Source organism: Felis catus, chromosome B3 (genome assembly GCF_018350175.1).
Source record: "Felis catus isolate Fca126 chromosome B3, F.catus_Fca126_mat1.0, whole genome shotgun sequence".
NCBI classification, from domain to species: Eukaryota; Metazoa; Chordata; class Mammalia; order Carnivora; family Felidae; genus Felis; species Felis catus.
Genome location: NC_058373.1, coordinates 10,610,215 through 10,634,718, shown reverse-complemented (window position 1 = coordinate 10,634,718; position 24,504 = coordinate 10,610,215). Strand labels below are relative to the sequence as shown.

General features: G+C 43.5%; 1 long non-coding RNA gene across 1 annotated transcript; it reads right to left on the bottom strand.

Moving 5' to 3' along the window:
- Positions 1-1,025: 1,025 nt before the first annotated feature.
- Positions 1,026-15,524, bottom strand: LOC109500513. Its single transcript, XR_002158086.2, has 2 exons — positions 14,363-15,524; positions 1,026-2,779 (listed from the first exon to the last, which is right to left on the bottom strand). It is a non-coding gene; the product is annotated as an uncharacterized LOC109500513 (long non-coding RNA).
- Between the last annotated feature and the right edge of the window lie 8,980 nt (positions 15,525-24,504).

The following is a 24,504-nucleotide window of genomic DNA, read 5'->3' as shown; positions in this document are numbered from 1 at the left end:
ACTCTCAGCATAGAGCCTGAGATGGGGCTGTATCACATGAACCATGAGATCATGACCTGAGCCAAAATCAAGAGTCAGACACTTAACCAACTGATCCACTCAGGTGCCCCTGGGCTTCCCACATTAAAGGGTGTATAGGATACCTAATTGATATATGTGTCCATGTGCATATTTTCCATACATGTATGTATATAATTCTTACACACATGCCTGTATTATCCCAAATCTTATAAGCTTTTGGAAGGGCAGCCACCTTTCTATCATTCTTTCTATTATTCCCAGCCACCGTCTTTAGCATCCAACACAATGCCTAGTCATAGTTGTGTGGTTGTTATATTTGACAAATAAAAATACAGGACATCCTGTTAAATTTGAATTGCAGGCAAATGATAAATTATTTTTAGTATGAATACATCCTGTGTGATATTTAGGACCTCTTTATACTAAAAAATGTGTTATTCATCTGAAATTCAAATTAACCTGGCTTCCTGTATTGTATCTGGAAACCTTAAGAGTAGGTTCTCAATAAATATTTGTTGCATTCATGAATAAATAAATGAAGGAAATAATGAGATTTACCTAGGACTTTCATATGTCCTCCTCATCTCTTTGAACTTTTCTGTAGCTACATGATAGATTGAAGTGCCAACCTTTTCTCTCTGCAGCTGCTACAGATGGCCACCTCTACCCCAATGGAAAGTCGTCCTAGTGGAGCCAGAGAACATAAAATGTCAGGGTTCAAGTGTGAGATGGGGATGTTGGGGGAGAATCGCTGCGAAACCAATGGTTTCTCCTTTGTGTAGTCTACCTGTGGGCACAGGGGTTGGGAGGGAGTCTGAGAGTTGATCCTAAAAAGATGATGCTTATTTTCTGACCTGGTTGAATACTGGGCTCAGAGAAATGGTAGAATTCCTGGATAAATCAAGAGATCCAAGAATAGAAGAAACTCCTTTCCAGCTCTCTGTCCATTTCCCTGGGAGACTGGATTCATCAGCTATTGCTAAGTAACAAATAGTCTCAGAATCTTTTGACATATGGCACTGGGCATTTATTTTTGCTCATAGGTTTGCAGATTGGTTATGGTGTCCCTGTTTCAGACTGCAGATTTCCTTCATGGGTTGTAGTCAGAAGTCCGGGCCGGGAGACAGTGACTCATGTCAGGATCAGGAAAGTCCCAGAATGATGAGCAGAAGCGTGCAATGACTCTTCAGGCCTGGATTCAGAACTCAGACACTGCCTACATGCCATTTGGCCAAAACAATACAGGGCCAAGCTCAACTCAGCATCAATGGTGAAGAGGTAACCTCTTTGTACTCCTTGTATGGGGTGACAGCTCACTGGATAATAACTGAATTTCCCACCAGGACTGTAAACTCTATGAGAGTCACACAGGGTGTTGAAATGGAAGAGGTAAGGCCGCCTCTCTGAGACCTTGAATCCTCTCCTGAATAGAAGGAGCAGAAATATTGTACGTGCTCACAAATATTTGCAGCGTCTTGGCCGCTCTCCCATAGGCCGTGGGCTACCTAGCACCCGCGTGCGCACGTTAGGTGTAACAGTCACCAGTTGCTGAAGGCTTGATGGGTGCCATTTTTTGGTCTCAGTTAATCCTTCCAATCATCTAATAACATAAAGAGTATTCTTTCTGATTGGTATATAAGAAGGCTGAGGCTGGTAAGCGGAGTAATTAGCCCAGGAAGCCCAGTGAGAGCAGAAGAGCTGGTGTCAGAACCCCAGTGAGTCTGGGTACAAGGCCTGTGCCTTTTCACTGCTCTGCCCGGTGGTATGTGAATTCCAGTCTCCTCTCCTTCACAGTCGTTCTCTTCTGTCTTCTTCCAGGGGCTGCTGAGAGCGCTCAGGAATCAGCTTCTAGCCACAGCTGTGCAAAGTCCAGGAGGAGAGATTTATGGAGTGAATTAAGCAGCCTTCCAAGTAGGAGTTTGGTAACGGATTCACAACCAAGACCAGTGGGGTCCAGAAAAAGTCTCTGCCAAGAGGTTTTGAGAACGCACAGCTTGCCTGCCCCCAGCAAAGACCCCACGGGGTCCTGGAGAAGGGGAAGAGGACTAGGGCCCTGGGGCCTGGCCCCAGACAGGGATGGCGGGCTCCAGCCACAGCCTTCGAGATTGACCACCTCCAGCAACACTCTGTTTATCAGGCTCCTGGCTCTGCACTTGGCTTTGTTAGCCACTGCTGAGTCAGTAGGGGGAGTATTTAATTAAAATCACTGTAGTGCTGCGAAAGGAGAGATTGGGAAGACGGCCAAGCTCTGCAGCCCTTCCCACTAGCTTGGCCTTCTGTGTGGAGCCCCACTTTCAGGCCTGGGGCCTGTGACTGTCCCTCTGACCCCTCTCCTGTGAGAGGCATGGCCTGCCCTGAGCCTCCAACCTTCAGAGGGGGGCGCTGGAGCTCGTAGAGCTCCACGTGGATGGAGGATACGCAGCTTCTGTTTTATCCGATAATCATGTGCAGAGGCTGGTGGCAGTGGTGGGAAGCAGGGGTGTGACGTTACCGGCTTGCATCATGGACCAAACCCTACTTCCAAGGAGTGACGTGCATGGGGTCAGACGTGGATGGAGAACCAAAGTACCCTTTCATTAGGACGTAGCTGGGACTGCGGCCCAGACACTGCCGATAGGCTCTCTGGGAAGCTGGGCCTGAGCAGGTGGCCTAGGCTAATGTGAAAGGGTGCTGCTCGCTTCCTGGGTCCAAGAATCTGGGACTCGGTGATTGCACAGCAAGCCTGTGGGAGAGGTGAGAGTGCCTGGGTATGTGTGTCCTGGAAGAGAGGAGAGAACTGAGCTGGGGGATGTGTTCAGGAAACCAGCCAACTAAAGTAAAATGAATGAGTGTAAGATGGGGAAGAGGCTCGAACCATAAGGTGTCACTCTGCAATGTGCCGGACACGCGGGCTGCCCGAAATATGAGCTGTGTGTGTGGAATACAAGGCAGAGAAGGAGGCGGGGCAGTGAGGGGCAGGAAGTTCCCATCCCTTCCCTCCACTGCTGGCCCACACCTGCCGTGCTCCAGACCGTAGGTCCACTCTGAGCGCTCAAATGTGAATAAAGCCCAACATCTGCCTTCAAGCAACTGACTTTCTATCACAGGAGATAGATGCTTTTTCAAGTCGTGATGAAAAACCTCATGGTTTGGGGAAGACTGTCCTCATCTCCTTTCTGTACTGGTTCCCTCCTCTCCTACCTGCTTAGCTGAGAGAGTGCTGGTAAGAGGTACTCAATACTCAAGGCTCAGGACTTATGCACAGGACTGATGGGAATAATTCTGACCCCCAAGGGGAGGCAAGAAACCAGCCAGCAGTTACCTTGATGCTTTTGTACATTTCTAATCCTAAAGAGCTTGTTGTTAAACTGCTTCTTGAGTCTAACCAGCCTTAAGATTGTGCATAGACTATTTCCGGGAGGGTCTATCCCCAGATGTTCCTCTTTCTTCTCCCAAATCCACTCATCCTCAGCTTGTGCCAACTGGTTGGAATAAAAAAGAAAGAGAGATGGCTTTTGCAGGAAAACAAAAGGGTCCTGTGCAAAGGTCCTGGGGCTTGAATGTTAAGTATCCTCATCACTCTCTCAGCTAAGGGTGGATTTGGGGGGATGGTCCTCCTTGGTGCTCAGACTGCATCCTGAGTCTAACTTCCTAACATTCATTGTGGTCTACTGTTACATTGTCCTCCATGTCCATTTTTCCCACCTGGCCATGAGCTCCCATTTAGTACCTGGTGGAAAGTACATGCTCAATGGGTACCTGTTGAAGCAATGTAAGGTTGATAGAGTTACAAGTGGGTCCAAGTAATAAGAAGCATAGAGGAGGCGGGACCTTTCTGCTATGGTAAGAAAAATCCAGAAAGCTTCATAGAGGAAGTGACTTTTGAGCTGGGCTCAGTACCTCCAGTATTTACTAACTGACCTTATGAACCTCAATCCTTTCATTTGTAGGGCAGAACCTGGTACACGGTAGATGCTCAAAACCATGATAGTTGTTTTTATTAAAAATGTATACAAGGTATTCAATGTAATACACAGGGGTAATTCGGGGTGACCTCATCTCAAGGTCCTTAATCTGATCACGTCTGTAAAGACCCTCTGTTCAAGGTCACATTCACAGATTCTGGGAGGTGGACACATCTGTTTGGGGAGCCACCATTCAACCCATCACAAAGAGTGTGTGAAAATGAGACCTGCAAAGTTTCAGTAAACTTTACCGCGTGAAACTTGACCGCGTGGAACTGCTGACACTCTCGTGCACGTGTTTTGCGCGTATGGTGCGCACGAGAGTGTCAGCAGTTTCACACGGTAAAGGAAATTTTCAACTTTGAATGTTTGTGGGCCCTACTCCTGGGCTGCCAGAAAAGCTATACCTTAACTTTTAACCAAGGTCAAAATGACTCGGCAAGACCTCCCAGCACGGGCTCTGTCTCTGCCCTGAGCACACACTGTACATCTGGGAAGAACAAAAGAACAACGCTCCCAAAAGGAGCGTTCCAAACCTAAAGATGAGGAAAACAAAAATGACCTCCCTGGCTCCCGTAAGATTAAAGTCACACAACTTTGCACACACAAAAAAACGTAAGTTAAAGCCTGTAGCTTTCTGCAATGCCTTTCGTCATGATGATTTGTAACTCTTTATGTAAAAAATATAGATATCCCGTGAGCACTCTCTTCTTTGTGAAGATTGTGTCTCCCAGACACCTGCCCTAATGGACTCGAATAAAAACGTTTTTGCTTCCTCTTTAAAATGTTTAAAAAAGGCTTGTTCATGTGAGCATCTACCTGCTAATGGAATACAGGTCATGGTGGATGCGTCTCTGGGAATTCTGCTGCATAGTCCACAGATAGGCACTATCCTAGGGTCCGTTCCTAGACCACATTGGCTGGTTGTTTCCATTGTTGCTTGGCCTTCCTTCTCCTCCCGATGGCCATCTCACTTTCTAGTTATTCTTCACGGTGCCTGATTGTCTGGTCTTCATCTTTGCTCAGTCATGAAGACTGTCATGACGGCATCCCCAGGCCCCTACCAATATTTGAATTCAGGCACTAACAAACATCACCGGGGAGGCATGGGAAGAAGGTGGGTTCAAGAAGACCTGCATGAATTCCAGCTCTGTAACCTTTCTGTGCCTCAGTTTCCTCACCAGGAAAATGGACACCTTATTCCAACCTTGAAGATGATTGCAAGGAACAAACTGAAATTATCTGCTATGTCACTTCAGATTCAGTCTTGTGCCTCTTAATCCACTTACCCACAGTGTGTCTATTTTTAAATATACCCTTCTAGAGAATATCATTCAGGCTTTCAATTCATTGGGGAAAAAAATCCCGGGATTTCATCAGGTTAAAACCAATATTTCTTCCGTTTAATGTTTTGTTAAGATTGATAATATATTTCTTTTTCTTGAAGTTTATTTATTTATTTTGAGAGAAAGAAAGGGGGCAAAAACAGGAGTGGGGGAGGGAGAGAGAGAGGGAGAGACAGAATCCCAAGCAGGCTCTACAGGGTCAGTGCAGACCCCAACACGGGGCTCCATCTCATGAACGGTGAGATCATGACCTGAGCCGCGATCAAGAATTGGATGTTTAGGGGTGCCTGGGTGGCTCAGTCGATTAAGCATCCAACTCTTGGTTTTGGCTCAGATCATGATCTGAGAGTTTTGTGGGTTCAAGGCCCCCCATTGGGCTCTGAGTGCTGACAGAGCAAAGCCTGCTTGGGATTCTCTCTGTCTCTGTCTCTCTCTGCCCCTCCCCAACTCGGCTATCTCTGTGTCTGTCAAAATAAATAAACTCAAAAAAAGAAAGAAAGAAAGAAAGAAAGAAAGAAAGAAAGAAAGAAAGAAAGAAAGAAAGAAATTGGACCCTTAACCAACTGAGCCCCCACGTGCCCTGACAAGCTATTTCTATCTGCTTTTTTTATTAATCACCAAAGAGAAAAAATTCCCATAGTATTGTGAGTTTAGTTTACCCTATTTATCCAGAACTGAGATAAGTAAATAAGGTAGCAAATTGGACACTAAACCACTGGTCAAAATCACAGCAGTTGCCTCTGGACACCTTGTGTTTGGACATATTGACATTTCATTTAAGCCTTAAGTGGCTCATCTCTTAAGTGAAAGTACAAATAAATACTATACTTACTGAGCTTAAAAAAATGCCATTTCCTTCTCTTCTTCAATGCTGGACAAAACGGTGTGCCCCTAGAGTTCCCCGGGAGAAAATGAACCATTCTCAACAAGGAAAGTAGAGTGTGCTGCTTTGTCTATAATCTGCAATCTGTGCGTCAACGGTATGAGAGCTTTTAATTCCTAGTTGGACTACAGTAGAAGCAAGAGCGATTACAGGTCCATTTTCCTTATTCTCTGTGTTGGAGGTTTGGGGAGGGCTATTTCACCGAGGAGCGCTTCTCTGATTTCAGAAACACAGTTCCCACAAAGGACAGCTCTTCAGTAGAAGCTGGAAAGCACTTTAGCCTTGTGGCTTTTTCACCCCTTGAGTGTTTTTGTTTTATTTTTCTTTTACATTTATTTGTTATTTTATTTTTATTTTTTAAATATGAAATGTATTGCCAGGTTGGTTTCCATGCAACACCCAGGGCTCCTCCCGACGGGTGCCCTCCTCCATGCCCATCACCCACCTTCCCCTCCCTCCCAGCCCCCATCAACCCTCAGTTTATTCTCAGTTTTTAAGTCTCTCATGCTTTCGCTCCCTCCCTCTCTGACTTTTTTTTTCTTTCCGTTTTATTTATTTTTTTAAGTTTATTTATTTTTGTGAGACAGAGAGACAGAGCATGAGCGGGGGAGGGGCAGAGAGAGAGGGAGACACAGGATCCCAAGCAGGCTCCAGCTCTGAGCTGTCAGCACAGAGCCCAACACGGGGCTCAAACTCACTAACTGCCAGATCATAACCTGAGCTGAAGTAGGATGCTTAACTGACTGAGCCATCCAGGCACCCCTCATTTTTTACTTTTAAGTGTGGTTTGGATAAGATACAAAAACCAGTGGTTCTCAAAACTGGCCTGTGAATCAGAATCACCTGGGAGATATTTTACTTTTAATTAAGCTTTTATGGAAGTTTTCTGCCATATCACATACAGGCAGAAAATTGTAGCAGTTGGTGGGGGGGGGGGAGCGGTTCACAAAGTGAACACACCCATATAACCAGTTGGGTTGAGAAATGGCACATTGGGAGCTCCCTGGGAGCTTTCTAAAGCCCATATTCCCAGGTCCTAAGAGTGGCTCACTGAATGAAAAGCTCTAGGGTATGAACCAAGGATCATTGTTTTTAACAGGCTCCCAGGTATATCTGACCCAGCCAGACGGACATTATCATTTGGATGCCTCCGAGGTAGACAGGAATTTGTTGTTCTTCGACCAAACAAAAAGGGTCTGATCATCTCTATGGAAAGGGACTCTGGGCACCACATTAGATGTGTTAGCCTGAGGCTTGGTGTGTCAGAATCGATGTCGGCATGGAGTAACTAGGCCACAGGGAAGTGGCTCCTTCCCAGGCTGGCCATTCTGCTTAGAGCTTTCTGTGTGTTCTTTCCAAACCTGTGATGACCCTGTGATGGTTGTATTGTACTCTTACTTTGCCGATGAGAAGCTCACAAGGGTAAAAGAAGGTGCCTGTCATCACACAGCCGGTGATGGGTTTAAAACTCAAGTCAGTCAGATGTAGAAACCCACAGTCTTTCCACATCCTTTGTCATCTTAAGATTAAAACCAGTTCCAACACAACCAACAAACAACTGAATCTGTGTTGGGGGACATGGTGCCTGGCACCAGTTCGCATCAAATTTGTCAAGTATTGCCTCAATTCCAGCACAGGCCAGTTCTAATTGCACCGTGGAGGTTCTAGAAAAAAACTTGGATAACCCTACCATTAAAAAAAATGTATTTATTTATTTTTTGAGAGAGAGAGAGAAAAGGGGAGTGGCAGAGAGAGAGAGAGAGAGAGAGAGAGAGAGAGAATCCCAAGTAGTCTCCTGGCTATCAGTGCAGAGCCCCACATGAGCTCAATCCCATGAACCATGAGGTGACCTGAGCCGAAATCAAGAGTCAGATGCTCAACTGGCTGAGCCACCCAGGTGCCATGCTGTCATTCTTTGTGATCAGACAAAAATGGTTCTTCATATATAGCAATGACAGAGTGATACCTTCATTCTAAAAAGGTAGCTTCAGGGAGGGGGGGAGCACCTGGGTGGCTCAATCAGCTAAGCGTCTGACTTTTGATTTCAGCTCTGGTTGTGATCTCACAGTTGTGGGATTCAGCCCCCCATGGGGCCCTGTGCTGGGCATGGAATCTGCTTGAGATGCTCTCTCCCTGTCCCTCTCCCCTTCTGCCATTTGCATGTGTGTGCTCTTTCTTTCTCAAATTAATAATAATAAATAGATAGATAGAAAAATTAATTAATTAATTTTTTAAAAGATAGTTTTGGTCATATGGAAATGTAAGGAGCTACAAATATTTTTTTATTGATTTAGAAATTTTGTTATAGGTAGATCTTGTTGGGAAAAAAAAACACCAGTGATCTCCTAGGGCTTACAAGTGTTACATAAATTTCCCCTCGGATGTGTCTAATTTTGTGGTTAATTGTTGGCACAGGCAGAATCAATATTCTATAAAACTGTGTCCTGTGGAATCCACATTAGGCTCTCCATGACTCCCTCTCCTATTTTATTTTATTTTATTTTATTTTATTTTTTTTTATTTTATTTTATTTTATCTTATTGTGCCTTTAGTTTTCATGTCTTGGGGCTGGGAGGTGCTAGTGACTTCCATGTGACATGCATACTTTCATAAAAAAAAAATAGGGGGTGTGATAGTGAAAAGCTGTGACAGAGACGGGAAATGACTGAGGCCAGAAGACAGGTCCAATCAACCTCGAGTGAGGATCTTGCTGCTATTGTGATACTCACTAAATTATGTGCAAATATATCATAGTTCCCTTTAATGGGCATTCTGGGCATGGGCTCTCATGCACTTGGAGTATCGGTTATCTAGTTTAGGAAGCTAAAAGCGAGGACTGATAAAGGGAGTTATTCATGGGATCACATGAAAATGAGTTATTCATGGGATCACATGACATTTCTCCTTTAGATAATAGATCTCAACTGGAGTCATTTTGCATGCCCCTCCCCCCCCCACCCCCACCCCGGGGATATTTGGCAATGTCTAGAGACTTTTGGTTGTCCCAGCTGGGGGATCAGTGGGGTGGGGGGAGAGTGGATCTACTGGCATCTATTGGGTGGAGGCCAGGGATACTGCTAAACAAGGCAGCCCCCCCTCCCCCAATTATCCAGTCCAAATTATCAGTGGTGCCAAACTTCAGAAACCCTGGTAGGAAATGGTAATAAATCTCACACAGAGACCAGCTTTTCTGTAAAAACAATGGGAAAAACTAAGTTATTTCTACTTGGATTGAATAACACGGTACTAAGGAGACCATGTATTTGACGGGGCTTGCTTGGATTCTAAATTAGTTCCCCTCAGGGCTATATGGGAAACTGGAGCTAAGAGAAAACCACTTCCTCTTTGGGATTCAGGTTATTAAGCCTCTCTAATCTCTACCCCCCAGCTCTCTCCCCTCCCAGCCAACTCTCCTCTGAGGGTGGAATTTGCTATTCTAATGAGAAATAGCACACAAACTAAAAAAATGATAGCAATGCAAAACATATCTCTCTTGAGCAAAGTTAATTTAGGTGTATAAAATCTCAATTGAAATACTGTCAGTTTTTGTTGTTGTTAGAATCCCGACTTTGAATAAACGTGGCTGCCATGGTGCCCCTAGGAGAAAGTTGCTAAGGAAACCAAAAGCCAACCCCACAGCCAATGTTCTTCATCCCCATGGAATAACATTATGGCCCATCAGTCATTTTGAGAGTTAGAGACACCCCAGCAAACAAAATGACAAGTATCTGTTTATCCCAGGAGAATAGTTTCAGGAAACAGATCTACCCGACACCATCAGAAGATTATCTAACGACCCCTCCCGCTAATGAGACAGAAAATGGATGTCGCTCAAAGAAATGCTACCTCAGAATACCTCAGAATAAAGAAATCTAAGTCTTTAACATAGTGATTATACAAACGCAAAGTATATTTTCTGATAGCTTGAGTTATAGCTAAGGTGAGTTATATCTGCATGCAAGTGATTATTGCTGGGGGCACAATGCATTCACTTAAACACAACCTTCGTACAGTTGCTAGAAAAGCTAGCAGAAATTCCCTGAAACTCTTCTACATCAGCACAGGAAGTTTGCTTGTTTGTTTGTTTGTTTGTTTTGGCTATTCTTTACCAGTATGATTACATCTGGAATACCACAACAAAAGTTAGAGAGGGAGGAAGCCAAACCATAAGAGACTCTTAAAAACTGAGAATAAACTGAGGGTTGATGGGGGGTGGGAGGGAGGGGAGGGTGGGTGATGGGCATTGAGGAGGGCACCTGTCAGGAGGAACCCTGGGTGTTGTATGTGTTGTATGGAAACCAATTTGACAATAAAGTTCATATTAAGAAAAAATAAATGATACCACAAAGAAAAAAAAATGGAACACCACAACAAACAATAGCTAAGGAGAGTTTTCTGTCAATGTGATCAGGAATAAATGCTGTAGAAGGAAGAGTTGTCAGGAATTGGGATAGTTCATCTAATAGAGAAATAGGAGAATGAGATCTGTCTCCTAATGCCTCCAGAATTCCCCTTCCTGGGAGCCCATGGCCCCACCTGAATCCGGACCAGCCTAAGCCATATGCAGAGGTGTTTTAGGTTTCTGTAGAGAGAGGGCTCTCCAGCCCCCCTCCATAGCAGCGCCCCTGTTGATTCCTTTTGCATTCACACCCACTAGCCCTGCGCGTGTTGTTTCTTGTCCTCCTGATATGGACACCCTGCACTCTGGGCCAAGCACCCGCAGCAGGGTCCCTGACTCCCTCTCCATGCCTGCCCACCAGCCTTGACCTGGGAGCCATTTCTGTTCACCCATTGACGGATGCGCCAGCTGGGGCTCCTTCAAGCCAGTGAGCTCTTTGGCCACCCACTGGCCTGCAACCACAGCTTCTCCAATGAGATGAGAACCTCTTCTAAATTTGTCCTTCTTAGAGCATTCCCCCTAGCCCCAGGGTATCCTTTAGACATTTCCTCCCAGCCCCGGCCATCTTTATAGTTACTCTGCTGTCATAGCTGAATGATCACTTATATTATACGTGCTCTATCTAAATTACTTCGTGATGTCTGTCTTCTGGTTAGACCCAGATTGATACATCTCTTTCCACACCCCTTGCCCAGAATTTGTGTCAGATCACAAAAATAAATGCTGATTTCTTTCATTTTGTTAGCATGGGTGAAAACTAACACTACGTCCACATTTTCCAGAGTGGCTGGTCTCTGGGAGATGAAAGTTGGATTTCTCTGAAGAGGCTTGAATGGAAGCAGGCACAAGTTTCCTTTTCTCCCTTCTGGAAACACCTACCCTCTCCATACAGGAAATAGCCCCTTGTTTCAAGAAACCACAGTGATCTGTAACCTAATATGCATCAGTGCCCCAGTGCTGTGTTCCTCAGGAAGGAAGAGCCACTTTCTCCTCCACCTGGGTGTTCATCCCCATCCCTCATACACACCTCTCCCCATCAGTGTGTGTGTGTGTGTGTGTGTGTGTGTGTGTATGTGTGTGTGTGTGTGTGTGCAAAAGATACAAGTGCATAGTGCTCCCTATGTGTCAGCACTATTGCACCTCTTTATGTATCAACTCATTCAATCCTAGTTACCCTGTTAGGTGCTGTTAATCTTCCCATTTGCAAAGGAGGAAATCAAGGCCAAGAGAGCTTAGCTTGGCTTGCCCAACATAGCAAAGCCACTTGAAATTTTTCAATTCACCTGTGCTCTGCTATTCAGGTTGATGGTGTAGGTCTCCAAAATAAGGGAGGGTAAGAAGCTAATGAGCCAGTGACCCTAGGGAAGTATCTCTTCATTATACATGATTAATCATGGAAAAACGTAAATCATAAACAAGATGAGCTGTGCTCTCTCATCTGCTTTTAGCCTGCTGTGTTGGAGGAATGAAAATAAAGACCAAGCTGGGCTCTCCCTCTCCCTCCTCCCTTTCCTAGATATCCAGCCTTTCAGTTCACAGGAAAGACTGTAAGAGATTAAGAAGACTCCAGCCAGAGAGAAGGCCATCTGGAGAGATTGATTTACAGGCATAGCAAACAGAACCAGGGGATCAGAGGTAGGGTGACTATATAATTAATCAAAACTGGAATACTTTGGGGAGTGAAAGGGATGCTATTAATAATTACACTGGTACAAATCATGTAAGCCAGAACTGTCCTGGGCACACCTGGACATATGGGAACAGGTGCACCTGTCGGCAGGTAAGACCACCAGGGACCAGGCATGAACCAATGGGTCACTCAACTGAGGAGCTGATGAAGGGTTTGCTGGATGAGGTATGGGCAGAGATGTGAGAACCAACAAAGATGGTGATTACCAAGGGATCAGCACAGGCAGAAGAGTCACTGGCTCTTGATCAGCATGAGATAGAGCCATAGAAGAGGGGCTGCCTACAGAGCTGGCACTCAGAAGAAGGTAACCATTGCCACAATTGCTAGGAGGCAGGGAGGAAGCAAAGAAAAAATACTGTTTCCTCTCTCTCCTTTAGCCTTCTGATCTCCTGCTAGAGCTTCCCACTAGCCAGGGAAAACTGGAAGTCAAAGGAAAAAGTAGCCTAAATGGTTCAGCTGCAAGGAAAGTAGGCTTCAGAGAAGGGCAACGAAGGGCAGGGAATGGGTTTGGGAGCAGAGTCAAACACAGATGCCAAGCATTTTGTGACTAATTCAAGAATCCCCTTTTCTCATTCTATGTCAGCTATCGGAAGTCCCAACTCCCACTTCTCCATTACATTGACTCTAATACCTATAAAGATCAACACATGCCCTAATCTAACCCCATTGCCACCCCACAGCTCCTGGCCCCTTCCTCTGTGCTTCGAGAATTAGGGGAAGCCATTAGCAAAGTCTTCCTCATCACCAGCCTCTCCTGTAATGTGCCCTTCATCTTTGTCCAAAAGAAACTTAGTTCTCTGTGGACTCTAATTTCTCTACAGATCTCTCAAGTAGTGGCTGCTTTCTTTCCCCTTCCCTCTACTCTGCAGACTGGTGATGGGAGATATATATATATATCTCCTATATCCATCCTTGGATATATCTAAGGATATCTATATATCCTCCTTAGATAGGTGGTATATAGATAGATAGATAGATAGATAGATAGATAGGAGATAGATTACATAGGAGATAGATAGATAAATAGATATCGATAGATAGCGAGATAGATATGGAGATAGATAGACAGTAGGTAGATGGATAGATAGATGACAGAGAGATCGATGATAGATAATAGATAGTAGAGAGATAGATAATAGATAGTAGACTGATAGATGATAGTTAGATACATAGATAGATATAGATAGGGAGCTAGATGATAGGTAGATAGATAGATAGATAGATAGATAGATAGATAGATAGATAGACAGTACATAGATGGATAGTTAGATGATAGATAAATATAGATAGTAGAGAGATAGATAATAGATAGAAGATTGATAGATAGATGATAGATACATAGATAGATATAGTTAGGGAGATAGATAGATAGATAGATAGATAGGTGATAGATAGATGATTGAAAGATGATAAATAGACAGATAAAGACTTCCTCTAAGGAAGATATAATATATATCGTTAGTCCTCATTGACACTTTACTATTCTTCCCTCTCCCTAACAGCCCACAGTTTTGAAGACCACCCTTCAGACTCCACTATTTACTACCCACCATCTTGAAATCACTTCAAATGCTCTTCTCAGGTACTGTTTTTCATTCTTTGAAGATGTAAGCACTGAGCTTATGGCCACTCACTGCAACTGTTAGTATAATTCCAACAGTTACTGTAATCCCTGATTACTCCAATATTAATGAAGACCATCTTTCTAACACTCCAGAGTTTTAGTTTCTCAACTTTTGTCCTCAAATAACCAGTTTTCCATTTCCTTGATCACACCCTAGACTTTGTCATCATCAATTACAGTACCACCCCTACGATCTTACAGAAAACATCCCACTTTCTTACCATTACCTCCTATCTTTCCACTTTACCCCCTCAAGTACCCCACTCTCTGGACTCTTAGATCAATTTAGATCTACAGTCATTAACTTTATCATAGTAAACAGTTGTACTGCCCTTCATCCCACATCATTATTACTTCCTTTCTCACCTAATCTCTTTTCCATGGTCTGTGGTCATAACCATTCTCTTGCACACAACCCTCAACCCCCTTAGCTCTCTTTCCTTTATCATACTCACCTGATGTTTTAGCTCAGGCCACCATAACAAATAAAATAGTCTGGGTGACTTAAACAACAGAAATCTATTTCTCACAGTTCTGGAGGCTGGGGAGTTCAAGACTAAGGTGCCAGCGAATTTAATTCTTGGTGAGAGCTTTCTTCCTGGCTTCCAGACAGCTGCCATCTCAGTGTGTGCTCATATGGCCTTTTCTTCATGCATGAGCATTAAGACAGAACTCTCTCTCTTTTTCTTTTTATAGGACCACTAATCCTATCAGATTTGGAATCCCCACTTGTGACCTTATTTAACCTTAATTATCTCCTGAAAGCCCTTTCTCCAAATACAGTCTCATTGGAGATTAGGGCTCCAGCAACTAATTGTGGGGGGACACACTTCAGCTCATAGCAGCCAACACAACCTATGCCCTGTTTAAATCCAACATTACACCTATTCCATGTAGGTCAATGTTATACTGATTGATTTAACTTTAGATCCTCAACCACTAACCCGCAGTGGACCTTTAGTGCTTTCACTAATTCCACTGCATTTCCCTAATCCATTCACTTGTCTACTCTCCTGGTCGACTATTTCCTTCTTCCCAAATCTTCATGGTCTCTTCTTTAATTTTCACTCCCAAATAGTTGCTTTGCTTCCTATTTCATTGTACATCATAAAAGCAATCAGAAAGTAATTTCCATACATTTCCATCACCATATCTATCTGCCAACATACACAAACATCTCACATTCTCTTGTTTCTTTGGACTGACTTCCTTTCTCCTTTCTCTGGCCAACTCCTCCTTTGGGGATGTACCTGCTGTTTCCTCTCTGCCTTGCATCATCAACCTCCCTCACTCTTCTTCATTAGTGCACATTTTATATTTTCTCATATTAAAAAAAAATCCTCACTTGTCCCACATCCCTCTTCAGCTACTGTACCCATTTTTGCACCCCCTTTCCAGGAAAATTATCCTAGAATAAAGTCATCATCCTCATTTCCTTTTCTCCTACCTTCTCCCTAACCCAATGGCATCCAGGTTTCATCCTTTTTCCACCCCAGAAATAGCTGTTGTCAAGGATGCCAATCACCTTCTCATCTCCAATTGCAGCAGGTAATTCTCAACATGCATCTTCTTCCATCAGTGTTTCAAGCAGTTGATTGCTCCCTCCCTCTCCAAGCACATTTTTATACTTTTCTACATACCACTCTGTTCTGCTACCTCACTGGAAATACTCCCTATAAATTTTAGAAATTTCCATGTCTCACTTCTTTTTAAACATTTTTTAATGTCTATGTATTTTGAGAGAGAGAGAGACAGAGTGCAAGTGGGGCAGGGGCAAAGAGAGACAGAGATGGAGACACAGAAGCAGAAGAAGGTTCCAGGCTCTGAGCTGTCAGCACAGAGCCTGACGCGGGGCTTGAGCCCACAAGCCATGAGATCATGACCTGAGATGAAGTCGGACGCTTATCCAACTGAACCAACCAGGCGCCCCTCTTTTTTGCTAATTCTTAAACATGCCACCCATGCTCACAGACCAGGGACTTTGCACTTGCTGTCCCTTCTTCCTGGGACACTCTTCCATGCCGAGCTATATGGCTAACTGACACATTTCATTCAAGTCTCCCGCTTCCCTCCTATATTATCACATGCTGACACACTCTATTTTATTCTTTGTTTAGTATTTGTTCCTCCCACTAGAATATAGCCTCCTTGCTCATAGTGGACCCTCAATAAGTGCATTTTTGAGGAATAAAGAATTGAAGACGATTGAAGAGAGCATGGAATTTGTATTCTCTCTCTTTCTCTCCCTCTGTGACTGCAGGTGAGCCAATAATTAGTCCAACAGCACCTGATAAACACATCTTTGAGACTGTGACTATTTCAACATTAGCATATTGTCTTGGCGAAAAGCACCCTTGTGGAGTAGTGACTACTGAGGCAGAGTCACCTTCAAAGGAGTCATGAACTCACCAGACAAGACCCCAAACCTGTTTAAATTCTACTCTGCTCCTATGCCATCCATGCTTGCCTTTCTGTAACTGAACATGGCTGGGGGAAAAATGCCACAATGACCACCTAACCTTAACATGTGTGACCCCTAATCTGAAAGGGACCCAAGGGCCAGTCTTTGATAACCAGCGAAGGAAGCAATTTTTGAAGTGCAACCTGAATTATGAACGGAATCCAGATATGCCAATCCCCAGGGAATAGCATTTGGGCAGAAGGAACAGTAAGAACAGAGGCCTTGAGGTCAGAACAAGCCCAGTGGGTTCAGTGGAGAGAAAGAAGCAGTGAGCACAGGGCTGATGAAATGGGAGGGGCTGTCAGGGGCTAGATCACGCACAGGTTTGGAGACCCAAGTAAGGATGTTGGAGTTTCTTCCCATGGCACAGGGAAGACACTAGAGGGTTTCAAGCAAAAGAGTGATGGAGTTCTGGTTCCCAATTCTTTGTCACAAACCTCCCCTAAACTTAGTGTCTTGATACAGTGACCTCTTTCTTGGGCGGAGATCTGTAATGTGGGCAGGGCCTGGTGAAGTCAGCTGGCGTCTCCACCATTTGGTGTGGAGTCATCTGAGACTTGCTCACTCATGTCTGCTGGCTGATCCTGGATTTGGGACCTCAGCTGGATGACACCTGGCCCTTCTGTGTGTCTGCTTAGCTTCCTCAAAATATGGCGGCTGGATTACCAGGGCAGCATCCCGGGAAAGAACCCAGTGGTAGTCTGTATTGCTTCTTCTAACTTAATCTTGGAAGTCTGCTGTGTTCCACCGTTGGAGGCCAGCCCCCCAAACCTGCCCAGCATCAAAGGGAGAGAATAGAGATTCTACTATTCATGGAGGAACCTCCACATCCCCTTGTAAGAACATTTGGAGTGAGATGGACCAGGGTAGCTGACTTTGGAAAATAAAATTTGCCCCAGACAGTATGTGATTTGTGTCTGAAATGACCCTCTGGCTGCTTTGAGGAGAATAAATTATGGTGGGGGAGGGGATCGGAATGGAGCTTGGTCCCTTGGGGCAAGCAGTCCTGGCGAAAGATGATATGGCTTCAGTGATGGTGGGGGAGTGCATATAAAAAGAAGGACTGAGGGACGCCTGGGTGGCTCAGTTGGTTGTGTCCGACTTTGGCTCAGGTCATGATCTCATGGTTCATGGGTTCAAGCCCTGCGTCAGGCTCTGTGCTGACAGCTGGGAGCCTGGAGCCTGCTTTGGATTCTGTGTCTCCCTCTCTCTCTACCCCTCCCCTGCTCATGCTCTGTCTGTCTCTGTCTCTCAAAAATAAACACTGAAAAAAAATTTTTTAAATAAATAAATAAAAAGAAGGAGTGAATTCAGGATTTAAGTGCCAGTTTGGACAGAGGTTAAATTGAAGTTCTAAGGGGGCTCTAAAGACAAAGGAGAATGAGCAAAGGGTGGGGTCACAGAGACAGGTCTCTTACCTTCAACGGTGCAGGACAGCCTGACCCTCAGGGAGAGAAACATGTTTATATTTCCTTTCTCGCTATTGGAGGTTACCTAAGGGTGAGTTTGCTGTTTTGTTTATATTATGATCATTATTTTAAGCACTCGTATTTGGAATGGCTGCTTTGGCAGAACAGAAGTGCTGTGCTAAATAAAGAACCAAGACAGATTAGGAGAGTGCACCTCACCTTGGTGGTAGAGGAAAAATCTGGAAAGCTGTGTCTGTTTCTCCAGAGTGCCTGCAGGCAGCCTGTTTTGAACAGATATGACTGGGGTCAAGGTCGAGGCACTTGACCTCCTTCTTGGCAGTTGTGACAGCATCTGCTCCCCTCTAGCCACGGCAGGCTGTGTTCTTTAATAATTAAGTCATTAGGACTCCAGAGAAACCCACAGACCCAAGCGTATCTATAAGCCAGATTTCATCTTCGGGGTCCCACATCCCAGACTTCTTTCATTAGAGTCTCCTCATTCCTGGGGCACCAGGGTGGCTCAGTTGGTTAAATGTCTGACTTTGGCTCAGGTCATGATCTTGCAGTTCATGAGTTCAACCCCCACATCAGGCTCTGTGATGATGGCTCAGAGCCTGGAGCTTTCTTTGGATTCTGTGTCTCCCTCTCTCTCTGTCCCTCCCCCATTTGCCTCTCTCTCTCTCTCTCTCTCTTTCTCTCTCCCCCCCCCTTTCTCTCTCTCTCTCCCCCCCCTCAAAAATAAACATTAAAAATAAAAAAAAATTTAAAGACTCTCCTCATTCCTGCTTCAAGTCACAGAGGGAAGAACTAGCATTGAAATCAGGCAGCACTAGGCTCCAATCCCAGCTCTGCCACTTAGGAATTATTTGACCTTGAAAAGTTATTTAACACTTCTGGGTCTGTTTCCTTCTCTCTAAAACGATGATGATAATCCTATCTCATGAGATTTATTGTAAAGATTAAATGAAACACCGAGCGAGTAGCTAACGGAATCTATCACGTATTAAGGGCTCAATAAAATGTAGTGATAACTATTATATATTGAAGGATAGGATGCCACAATATTTAGGGGTCCACCCCCAAATTCCCCACAGCTAGCAGCACGCACACCAACTGACACTGCCTGTGGTCATGTCACATCTTTTTATGGCTCGGTGACTTAACATTTCGAAGACGGAACTTTCACAGCAAGAGCAAGTTGAAAAATAAGTAAAACCCCAGAGAGCATTTAGGCACAAACTAACTTAGATGAACGTGGATTTCTCAGCTTGGTCTGCCAGCTGGATGGCTTTTACATTCCGCCTGAGCAAAGCTATGCTGTCCCAGAGGTTGTTGCAAATTCACCAGCACTATGTGCATGTCAAAAAGTCCGGAAGAGATCAGCTTTGAAAAGCTGACACGTTTCTACATATCACCAAAGCCAGGAGCAAATGGGGGTCTGAGAAACACTTTGAGCGCCTTTAAGAAGGTTAATAAGAGAAGCTGTCACTAGACTTAACTTTCTGGGTGACGCTGAGTGTATAGGTCATTCAGATCACCTGCATAACACCAAGTACTCAGACATTGGGAATCCCCAGATGATTTATATTTAATGCATTCTAACGGATGCATCCAAAAATTAGTCTTGCGCTGGGAGCCTCCCCTTGTACGAGACTTCCTTTTAAGGGCCACCTATAGCTGTTCTTTGATGAGGGCCCGGAAGTGCCAAGCATCATACTGGATTTTATACGCATGATGTCATTTGCTGCTGACAACTAAACTCATTTGTTCATCCACGTGACAAATGTTAACTGATTGCCTGGGAGGCACTGATGTCAGGGTTCCATTCCAGAAGGGAGGCACTCAAGTTTCAGAGAAGCTCAGTGGCTGGCCCAAACCCACCAAACTGGTGAGTAGGAGAGTCAAGATATGAGTAAACCCAGTTCCCACCCTGTCCCTACAAAACCATACTTCTCCAGGGGTACTAACCTAGAGACAACTTACTGGATGGCTACTGGTTATAAGATCTTGCTGAAGTCACTTAATCTCCTTGGGGTTATTTCCTTATCTCTATGGCAAACTGCTGATCGCTTCTTTTTTTTTTTAATGTTTATTTATTTTTTGGAGAGAGAGGGCATGAGCAGGGAGGGGCAAAGAGAGAGGGATACAGAGAATCTCAAGCAGCCTCTGCACTGTCAGCATAGAGCCTGACATGGGGCTCGAACTCATGAACCATGAGATCGTGACCTGAGCTGAAACCAGGAGTCAGATGCTCATGTGACTGACCCATCCAGACACCGCTGCTGACCAACTTTTAACCTCCCTTTTGGTGTTTCTGTGAGAATTAAATGCTATAAAGTAACAGTAGGTAGAAATTTCACAAACATCATGTTGGGTGAAGGAAATCATACCCAAGACAGAGTATACTGTGTGATTCCATTTAGAAGGACTTACGAACAGGCCAAAGGAATAAGAAATAACTTGGTTATTGGTTTCTTCAGGGAGCAAGGAGGATATAATTAGAAGGGACAATAAAGGACTTCTGGAATTCTGAGAACGTTCCACGTTCAATAAAACACTACATTAGAAAGTATACAGGTATGTAAAACTGCTTTTGAAAAGAGTAGACTCAAATGGAAGGTAGCGTTCTGAGCTCCCCACTCCCTGCCCGCCCACACACTGCTCGACTGCGGCTGCCGCCAGCAGTGACCTGTCTGGACATCCCTATGTCTCCAGGTTAGACCTCACCCCTACAGAAAAGCTAAGCTCTGGGTTTGGTCCATGCCTGGTCTTCCAAACAACCCCAGACCTCAGGGTTGGTGTCTCTTAGGCAGCCTTCAGTTTCTTTTTAAGAACACCCCTAATGGAGTCAGCCGGCCTCAACTCAGATGATTCCAGAGACAGGGAACTCCCTCTTTGCAAAACTCCTGCCGGCCTAGTACACGCTTCTCCAACATTAAATCTGCCCACTGCCCTCTCCTGCTTTTCATCCCAAGCGGATTCTCAGCCACACTTCATCCAAACCACCCGCAAATGAGCTCTTAGAAAGGTCTACTATTTACCCACCATTTACATCAGTGTAATCTCTCAAATTTCATATATTTGTTTCTCAAATTTTCTACAGTGAACATATGTCACTTTGATAATCAGAAAGAATTCTTTTTTTAATTTTTTTAAAAAAAAGTTTTTAAGCTGATTTATTTATTTTCAGAGAGAGGGAGAGCACTCAGGTGGGGAAGGGGCAGAGAGAGAGAGAGAGAGAGGGAGAGAGAGAATCCCAAGCAGGCTCCACACCAGCCGTGTGGAACCTGAGGTGGGGCTCAAATTCAAGAATTGAGAGATCATGACCTGAGCTGAAGTTAGACACTTAACCCACTGAGCCACCCAGGCATCCCTAGAAAGAATTCACTTCTAAAACTAGTCTTTGTCTGAAAAATATTTAGGGACCTTAATAAAAAGTAACATTCTCATTAGGCTTTACTGTCAGAATGTTGTCCTCTGATATGTCCCTTCTCATAGACATTTGGGTGTGTCCCCTTTTGGAGAATAAATTACATGGTCACTCCATCCATAATCTTGCTAACCAGATAAAACCTTTATTAGCATTTTATTATAATCCACTCTGGTCATTTTATCCGTTATTTTATACCTTTGATCTCATTCCACATATAAAACTTTATACTCTAATTTTATATTTTTCACTAAAACCTAGGCATCTTATGTTCTTAAAATATTTTACAGATATTTGCGTGGCTACATTTTGTTATTCTGATTTGTGTAATATCACTCTTATTTTTTGGAAATTTAGTTTATTCCCCAATTTTAATATTATAAACAGCAGTGCAATGAATGTCTCTGGCAGAAAACCCCTTTTCTCTGTTTTGGATCATTTCCATCATTAGAATCCCAGAAGTAGACTTTTGGAGGTGAGCGTTACAAATATTTTCAAGGCTCGCACACTGCACGCCACATTCCTTGCCGAGGGCTGGAACCGCTTTGTATTCCTTCCAGCTGAGCTGAGCTCCTCTGTGTCACTACACTCCATGTCCGCATTCGAATATTCTCTCTCTCTCTCTCTTTCTTTTTTAGTGTTCTAGTAATCTGATAGGTTAACAATAGCATTTCCCTGTTATGCAAATTTCCTTTTCTTTGATGATGAGGGAGGTTGAAAAATGTTCAAATGTTTCTTAGCCATCAATATATCTGTGCTTTCAATTGTCTTTACTCCCTTCCCCCCTTTACTGATGGGGAACTTAATGCTTTTATTATTACCTTTTGGCAGGAGCTCTTTTCCTGTTAAGGATATCACCCTTTGTCCTGTGGAGAGCGAGTATTTCCCCCGGTTTATTTGCCTGTTAAGCAATTTTGAGAGAAATCGTAATTCGTACATGAAGTTCTTACTGATCTTCCCCTTTGTTATTTCTTCTTTTTTTTTTTTGAATGTTGTCCATTTTATTTCTTCCTTTTGAAATCATTTATACATATATAATCATATATATATATACATACATAAATGGACATAAAATGGACATTAAAAAATGTGTATATATCTATATATACATATTTTTTTTTCTTTTTTCTTTTTTTAATTCAAGTGAGTTAACATACAGTGTAATCTCGGCTTCAGGGGTAGAAGCCAGTGATTCATCTCTTACATACAACACCCAGTGCTCATCCCAAAAAGTGCCCTCCTTGAGGCCCGTCACCCATTTACCCCATCCCTCCTTCGTTATTTCTACCATTCCTTGTCCGTTTAGAAAATTCTAACTTCAGTCTACATTTGATCACTCTTTACTTCCATTTACCCTGACTGCTCTTTACGATTTATAAATGTTTAAACAAGCCTCAATTCTCCTTGGTCTGGCCACACTATATACTGCTGGGGTTTAATAGAAAACGTTAATTTATGTTTTGTTTTGTTCTTCTGCTTGGGAATTCTACTGCTACTACTCATTGTCCGTCTTAATAAAGTGCTTCTATTCCAAGGCAGTTATGCAAAGGACACAATTGGATACATAAATAATGAAGAAAAAATGCTTTTTTTCCCTCTTACTTCATTATTTAAGTAGAGAAATGCTAATTTTTCCTCAAGCGTGGGTCACACCCCATTTTTCACCAATAAATGTGCTAAAAATATACATTTCTTTTGTCTGGGATAATGATAGAAATAAATTGAAGTTTTGAATTATTAAAGTCTGTTGTATTCCAGGTAACTATGTTCAGATGGTGGCATCTAGGAGATTCATTCTAGTCCAAAGGGTTTCTTTGAGTCGTTAACCAAAAATTCAGTGACAAGGGCGACAGTGATTTTGGAATGCAAAAGAAAATGCCAGGCAACCTCTCCAGACAACAGACTATTTATCACAATTTGCAGAGGTGGAGCAAGTACATAATTTTTTGATCCAGCTGACACATTCAATTATCTTCTAAAAGTTTCTATCATTGGACTTCTTTCAGCCATTTATTGGGTACAAAATGTAATCCATAATTACAGATATTTCATGTGCCTTCTATCAAAAGCCCAAGAATCCCTTCCTGGGGCTTTCTGTCTTCCAGACAAACAGGAAAAAGAAACTAAATGCTTGGCAATCAAGACTTGCAAAGTGGCTGTGAGGGGCAGTCAGGGAGCTGACATAGGAAAACAAGGGGAAAATATATACAATGTAGCCTCCAGTTTGGGCTTGCCGAGGAAATAATTTGCTGTATATCATAGACTCACAGATGTCTGGGACTGAAAGGGACTTTGTGAACATTAATTTCATCTGTCTCCTTGCTTTTAGCTAAAAGCAATAAAATTTTCAAAATCTGCGTGCATATCTTAAAGATCAAAATGTAATACGGTGAAAAAAATCAGAGTCTAGGTCCGAGGTCAATTCTCATTTTCTAATAACGTTTTGGAGGGTAGTAATGTGTTTAACCCAAACAATCCTGGATTCTTTTTTGAAAGTATGAGGTTATTGTACTTACCTGGCTGGATTCTTGTGGTGTTTAGTGGGACTGCAGTTCCTTCTTAACAATAACCGCCTGTCAATTTTTCTCTCCTTCATTCTCTATACAAAGAGAGTGAGAGAGGCAAGATGTCAATGAAATCTTAAGATATTTCGATATTTATCAATCAGCCTTCTAAGATGGGAAACCTTCCTGCATGCCCAAATTCTATTTTTCAGGTTATAGCTTTTGCTCTTTTCCTGTTTTGTTGTTGTTGTTTGTTTGTTTTGCTTTTTGGGTTTTGTTTTGTTTTGTTTTGTTTTCTTTTTGTTTTTAGTCAGTGGAATCGGACAGCACAGGTGATGGAACTTGGTAAGGCAATCTTCCATCTGATGTTTCTATAGAGTTGATAGCTGTCATCCACGGATAGTTCATAGGTCTTCTTCTTCCCTTAGGCTTGAAAAATGAATGGGAAACAGCAAGAAGGTTGTATTGCTAGATAACATCTGACAAGTATCTTCTCTTTTCCTTCGTATCTCTTATCCAGCTTCCCTTCCTCTGCTCCACGTGTCCCACTCTGTCTGATGGGGAATTCCTAAGATAGGACACCTGGTTTTATGTTAGACTATCCACTTCTTTAAGTTTATTTATTTTGAGAGACAGGGATTAGGAGAATCCCAAGCAGGCTCTGCCCTGTCAGCAGAGCCTGATGTGGGGCTTGAGCTCACAAACCTGAGATCATGACGTGAACTGAAATCAAGAGTTGGATGCTTAACCAACTGAGCCACACAGGCGCCCCTAGACTATCCTCTTCAAGTGC